Source organism: Hyperolius riggenbachi, chromosome 4 (genome assembly GCF_040937935.1).
Source record: "Hyperolius riggenbachi isolate aHypRig1 chromosome 4, aHypRig1.pri, whole genome shotgun sequence".
Classification (NCBI taxonomy): Eukaryota; Metazoa; Chordata; class Amphibia; order Anura; family Hyperoliidae; genus Hyperolius; species Hyperolius riggenbachi.
In genome coordinates, this window is record NC_090649.1 from 19051882 (window position 1) to 19058961 (window position 7080).

At 50.2% G+C, this 7080-nt stretch overlaps 1 non-coding gene across 1 annotated transcript; it reads left to right on the top strand.

The window, feature by feature from the left end:
- Positions 1–882: 882 nt before the first annotated feature.
- Positions 883–1064, top strand: LOC137505776 (U2 spliceosomal RNA). The gene has a single exon (XR_011020351.1). It is a non-coding gene; the product is annotated as a U2 spliceosomal RNA (small nuclear RNA).
- The last annotated feature ends 6016 nt before the right edge of the window (positions 1065–7080 follow it).

Genomic DNA, 7080 nt, shown 5'->3' on the forward strand with positions numbered 1-7080 from the left:
TAGTGGTGAACTCACCTCCCCATAGAACCCACAGATGTAAATCTCGATAATATTTGTTTATTAACCCAAATACCAACAAAAATGGGTTTGCAACACATTTCACGGGTCCACTGCCCATTTCATCAGGCAACAAGATTTGAAGCAAATTAAAAAAAAACAAATGTTAGTAGTTTATTTGTATTTTTTGTTTGTAGTTGAGTCAATAAATGAATACTATCGAGATTGACATCTGTCAATTCTTCTATGGAGATGTAAGTCCACCACTTACCCCATTTTTTTGTGTTTTTAACTATTGGTTTTACACTTACTGGCCCCTCTGTTCTCTATAATCATTGTCATCCACCCTGGTGGAAGGGTACCTTTACCCTTTTTCTTATGTTTGGTAATAAGACAATTTCAATACAGAAGAGGTTTAGTAAGGAATGCAAAATGTCCAAGAGAGAATTGTTAGAGAGAAGAAACACCTATGCATGTATTTTGGGATTGTAATTTTGAACAGAGGGTATGGAGGCGTATAGTTTTACTGTTTAAATAATTAAAACACTAGATTATATAGATTATGAATGTAGTTATTTATGGAGATACTATAAAAATTAGCAGTTTAGAGCATTATGGTTAGCAATAAATTCTGTGAAAATGGCTATAGGGTAGGAAAGAAAAAGTAATAAATAATGTGAAAGATTGTCTTAGATTTAGTCCTTTTTTAAAAGATATGTATTTATATTTTTGGAGAGATACTGTGAAATGTGGTGTAAAAGAAGCAGAATGTATTTGGTAAACAAGAGTGGAATAAAATATCGAAGATTTAAGATTATTTTCTACTGTGATGATTTCACCTCAATGATCTGGAGATTTGTCATTTAGATGTAAGATTTGAGGGTTAAAGTTTTCTGAGAGGAAAAAGAAAAAAAAAATCTGTTCTTAGTTTAATATCTGATACGTACCCTATCTGGGGACCTTATATTAAATGGATTTTTGGAACAGGGAGATGGAAGAAGAGCTTGCTCTGTCCACTCCGCGCATCGACCTGGTATTGCAGTACCTCCAGGACCGGTGCAGAACTCTCTCTTACTGGTGTCAAAAAAACAGATCAAAACTACTCCAATACCCAGCTGACTAACAAAGTGGAGTGAAATCAAGTGGAGAAATCAAGTGTCCTTCTGCAAAGTGAATTTTGCCAGTAGCAAGTGCTGTTTTGTCCCCCCTGCTGTGCGCTCTATGTCTGTGCTGCTCCTGCTGGGTGCAGGATACAGTTGAAATCCACAATAAAAACATTGTTTCAAGTTGTGTCTGTTTCTTTGTGCATCTGTGTCATTTATTGAGTCCGTATTCTCTTGGCTATAAGAAACAGAGAACAGAAAAAAAAAAATCTACTTTAACTGCATTGGCTGCACGTGGCGTTCTTACTTTACTTGCACTCTACAGTTGCCACGGCAAAACTCCATGACCACTTTTCTTCATGGTTGCACTTTGTCCCCTGCAGCGGCAGCAGCTCTTGCTCCCTGGAGAGCTGCCAGCAGACTGGCAGGCATTGCCCTGTGCCTGCTGCTCCTTATATAGCCTCTGCCCAGGGCATTATGACAATCGCTTGAACTTTTGTAACTTCTCTCATAACTTCTCTCAGCCCAAGTCAGTGGTGGCATCAGCAGTGAGTGCGAGGCTGTGATTGATTGTGTAGTAGAGATGGGCTGAACGGTTCGCCAGCGAACTTCGGTGGTTCGCGTTCGCCTGGACCAGGCGAACTTTTGCGGAAGTTCGATTCACCCCATAATGCACTATGAGGGTCAACTTTGACCCTCTGCATCACAGTCAGCAGGCACATTGTAGCCATTCAGGCTACACTAAGCCCTGGAGCCCCCCCCCCCCCCTATATAAGGCAGGCTTGCCGGCCATTACACTCACTCGTGTGCCTGCTAGAGACAGACTAGGGACAGCTGCTGCAGACTTGTTCTCCTAGGGAAAGATTAGTTAGGCTCTTGGTCTTGGCTTGCTCCTGGCTGATTGTTATTGCTAAAATAGCACCCCTCAACAGCTCTTTTGAGAGCTAATGTTTTCCAGATGTGTTTTTTTTGTGTGTGTTGCTCACTGACATTATACAGCCTATCTGTTGCAGCTGGACCTTGGTAATTGTTATTACTGTGCCAGCCAGGCCCTGCCTAACTAACTATACTGGGACACCTACCTATGCCTACCTAACTACTGGGGCACCTACTTACCTATACGGGGACACCTACCTACCTACCTATACTGGGTCTCCTACCTATGCCTACCTACCTATACTGGGACTCCTACCTACATACAAGAAGATAAGGTCGTTGCTTCTTTGTGGACAGACCAAATTTGATCAGCTGGACAGTCACTGTTGTTCTATCAGTGAGCTACCACAGCCCGGCGACCGTATGGGCTGGAAAATAGAGTTGGGCCGAACGGTTCGCCTGCGAACGGTTCCATGCGAACTTCAGTGGTTCGCGTTCGCGTCCCGCAGGCGAACCTTTGCGGAAGTTCGGGTTCGCCGATAATGCACCATGGAGGGTCAACAGTCAGCAGGCCCAGTGTAGCCAATTAGGCTACACTAGCCCCTGGAGCCCCACCCCCCTTATATAAGGCAGGCAGCGGCGGCCATTACGGTCACTCGTGTGCCTGCATTAGTGAGAGTAGGGCGAGCTGCTGCAGACTGTCTCTCATAGGGAAAGATTAGTTAGGCTTAGCTTGTTCCTGGCTGCATACCTGTTCTGTTCAGTGAGCCCACTGCATACCTGTTCAGTGAACCTGCCACTGCATACCTGTTCTGTGAACCCACCACTGCATATCTGTTCTGTGAACCCACCACTGCATACCTGTTCAGTAAACCCACCACTGCATACCTGTTCAGTGAACCCACCACTGCATACCTGTTCAGTGAACCCACCACTGCATACCTGTTCAGTGAACCCACCACTGCATACCTGTTCAGTGAACCTGCCACTGCATACCTGTTCTGTTCAGTGGACCCGCCACTGTATACCTGTTCAGTGAACCCGCCACGGCATACCTGTTCTGTTCAGTGAACCCGCCACGGCATACCTGTTCTGTGAACCCACCACTGCATACCTGTTCAGTGAACCCACCACTGCATACCTGTTGTGTTCAGTGAACCCGCCACTGCATACCTGTTGTGTTCAGTGAACCCGCCACTGTATACCTGTACTGTTCAGTGAACCCGCCACTGCATACCTGTTCTGTTCAGTGAACCCACCACTGCATACCTGTTCTGTGAACCCACCACTGCATACCTGTTCAGTGAACCCACCACTGCATACCTGTTGTGTTCAGTGAACCCGCCACTGCATACCTGTTGTGTTCAGTGAACCCGCCACTGTATACCTGTTCAGTGGACCCGCTACTGTATACCTGTTCTGTTCAGTGAACCCGCCACTGTATACCTGTTCTGTTCAGTGAACCCACCACATCAGTGCGCATACCTGTGCAGTTAAGTGAACCCACCTACCTACGTGAGTGCACGCAGTGTGATATACCACTCCGTGCATACCCGATATGGACAAAACAGGTAGAGGAAGAGGTAGTGCCAGAGCCAGAGGAAGGCCACCCGGCAGGTCTGCGCGAGGTCGTGTAAATGTAATTCCGTGTGGACCTGGCCCACAGTACAGTGCTCGGAAGAAGGCACGTCCCATCACCTCCCAAGATTGTCAGGACGTGGTTGAGTATTTAGCGACACAGAACACCTCATCTTGCTCAGCCACCAGCGCTACTACTAGCACCACTTCCGCTGCATTTGACACTTCGCAAGAATTATTTAGTGGTGAAATCACTGATGCACAGCCATTGATGTTACAGCCAGATGAATTTTCACCAGCTCATATGTCTGAGTTACGCGGCAACACTATGGATGTAACGTGTCAGGAGGCTGAAGGACCTACTGATGGTGCATGCTTGGATTTGTCTGAGGCAAGCGAAGCTGGGCAGGATGATTACGATGATGACGATGATAGGGATCCTCTGTATGTTCCCAATAGAGGAGATGAAGAGGGGGACAGTTCAGAGGGGGAGTCAGAGAGTAGTAGGAGGAGAGAAGTTGCTGAAAGAAGCTGGGGCAGCTCTTCGTCAGAAACAGCTGGTGGCAGTGTCCGGCACCATGTATCGCCACCTATGTACAGCCAGCCAACTTGCCCTTCAGCATCAGCTGCTGAGGTCCCCATAGTGCCCACATCCCAGGGTGGCTCAGCGGTGTGGAAATTTTTTAATGTGTGTGCCTCAGATCGGACCAAAGCCATCTGTACGCTCTGCCAACAAAAATTGAGCCGTGGAAAGGCCAACACTCACGTAGGGACAAGTGCCTTACGAAGGCACCTGGAGAAAAGGCACAAACAGCAATGGGATGGCCACCTGAGCAAAAGCAGCAGCAGCACACAAAAGAAAAGTCACCCTCCTTCTCCTCTTCCTCCTTCAGGTGCATCATCTGCTTCTGCCGCTTTCTCCCTTCCACCTTCACAGGCACCCTCCTCCACTCCGCCTCTGCCCTTGAGCGGTTCCTGCTCCTCTGCCCACAGCAGCAGTCAGGTGTCCGTGAAGGAAATGTTTGAGCGGAAGAAGCCAATTTCGGCCAGTCACCCCCTTGCCCGGCGTCTGACAGCTGGCGTGGCGGAACTGTTAGCTCGCCAGCTGTTACCATACCGGCTGGTGGACTGAGGCCTTCCGTAAATTTGTGACCATCGGAACACCGCAGTGGAAGATGCCAGGCCGCACTTATTTTTCGAGAAAGGCCATACCCCAACTGCACCGTGAAGTTGAGAGGCAAGTGGTGTCATCTCTTGCGAAGAGCGTTGGGTCAAGGGTACACCTGACCACGGATGCCTGGTCTGCCAAGCACGGGCAGGGCCGCTACATTACGTACACAGCCCATTGGGTCAACCTGGTGGTGAACGATGGCAAGCAGGGCGCAGCGGACCAAATTGTGACACCTCCACGGCTTGCAGGCAGGCCTCCTGCCACCTCCTCTCCTCCTGCTACATGCTTTTCGCTGTCCTCCTCCTCCTTGGCTGAGTGGCAGTTCTCCTCTCCAGCTACACAGCCCCAGCTCCGCAGGGCCTATGCTGCATGCCAGGTACGACGGTGTCACGCCATCTTAGACATGTCTTGTCTCAAAGCGGAGAGTCACACTGGAGCAGCTCTCCTGGCTGCTCTTAAGAAACAGGTGGATGAGTGGCTGACCCCGCACCACCTGGAGATAGGCAACGTGGTGTGCGACAACGGCAGCAATTTGCTTGCTGCTTTGCATATGGGGAAGCTGACACACATACCCTGCATGGCACATGTCATGAATCTAGTTGTTCAAAGATTTGTGGCAAAGTACCCTGGCTTAGCGGATGTCCTGAAGCAGGCCAGGAAGGTCTGTGGGCATTTGAGGCTGTCTTACACAGCCATGGCACGCTTTGCGGAAATTCAGCGGAAAAACAACATGCCGGTGAGACGCCTCATTTGCGATAGCCCGACTCGCTGGAATTCGACCCTGCTCATGTTCTCCCGCCTGCTAGAACAGAAGAAAGCCGTCACCCACTACCTCTACAACTACAGTAGAATGAAACAGTCTGGGAAGATGGGGATGTTCTGGCCCGACAACTGGACACTGATGAAAAATGCATGCAGGCTCATGCGGCCGTTTGAGGAGGTGACCAACCTGGTGAGCCGCAGTGAGGGCACCATCAGCGACTTAATTCCCTACGCTTACTTCTTGGAGCGTGCTGTGCGTAGAGTGGCGAATGAAGCTGTGAATGAGCGTGACCAGGAACCGTTAAGGCAGGAACAGGCATGGGACCAATTTTCATCAGACCCAGCTGTTTCCTCAACACCTGCGGCAGCACAGAGGGGGGAGGAGGAGGAAGAAGAGAAGTCGTGTGCAGAAGACGAGTCAGACTCAGAGGATGATGAGCAAGGTGTTTCTTTGGGGGAGGAGGAGGAGGAGGGGACAGCGGCAGCAGAACAACCGCAGCAGGCGTCGCAGGGGGCTTGTGCTGCTCAACCTTCCCGTGGTATTGTTCGCGGCTGGGGGGAGGAGGTTGACTTACGTGACGTCACTGAGGAAGAGCAAGAGGAGATGGAGGGTACTGGATCCGACTTTGTGCAGATGTCGTCTTTTATGCTGTCCTGCCTGTTGAGGGACCCCCGTATAAAAAACCTCAAGGGGAATGAGCTGTACTGGGTGGCCACACTACTAGACCCTCGGTACAGGCACAAAGTGGCGGACCTGTTACCAACTCACCGGAAGGTGGAAAGGATGCAGCACATGCAGAACCAGCTGTCAACTATGCTTTACAATGCCTTTAAGGGTGATGTGACAGCACAACGCCAGCAAGGTACCACTGCCACTAATCCTCCTCCCATGTCCACGCAGTCAAAGACAGGACGCTCCAGCGATCTCATGGTGATGTCGGACATGCGGACGTTCTTTAGTCCAACGCCTCGCCGTAGCCCCTCCGGATCCACCCTCCACCAACGCCTGGAACGGCAGGTAGCCGACTATCTGGCCTTAAGTGTGGATGTAGACACTGCTGTGAACAGCGATGTGGAACCCTTGAACTACTGGGTGCGCAGGCTTGACCTGTGGCCAGAGCTGTCCCAATTTGCCATCCAACTTCTCTCCTGCCCTGCCGCAAGCGTCCTGTCAGAAAGGACCTTCAACGCAGCTGGAGGCATTTGTCACAGAGAAGAGAAGTCGCCTAAGTCACAAAAGTGTTAAGTACCTCACCTTTATCAAAATGAATGAGGCATGGATCCCGGAGGGCTGCTGCCCGCCCCAAGACTAAGTCAGTCCCCGCACACACAGCATCTCTGCCTGCACGCCGTGTGACTGGCTGCCTGGGCTGCCCCAAGAAGACTAAGTCGCTCCCAGTCCCTCCACACAGCATGTCTGCCTGCAGGCCGCTTGACTACCTTCTCCGCCACCACCAACAGGGTCCGGGACTCCAGGCGGATTGCTGAATTTTTTAGGCCGCTGCTAGCAGCGGCCGCTGTAATATTTTTTCTGGTGCGTGTACATGACTGTCTAATTTTTCTGGCTGCACTGCGGGCAGCTGCAACAACAAA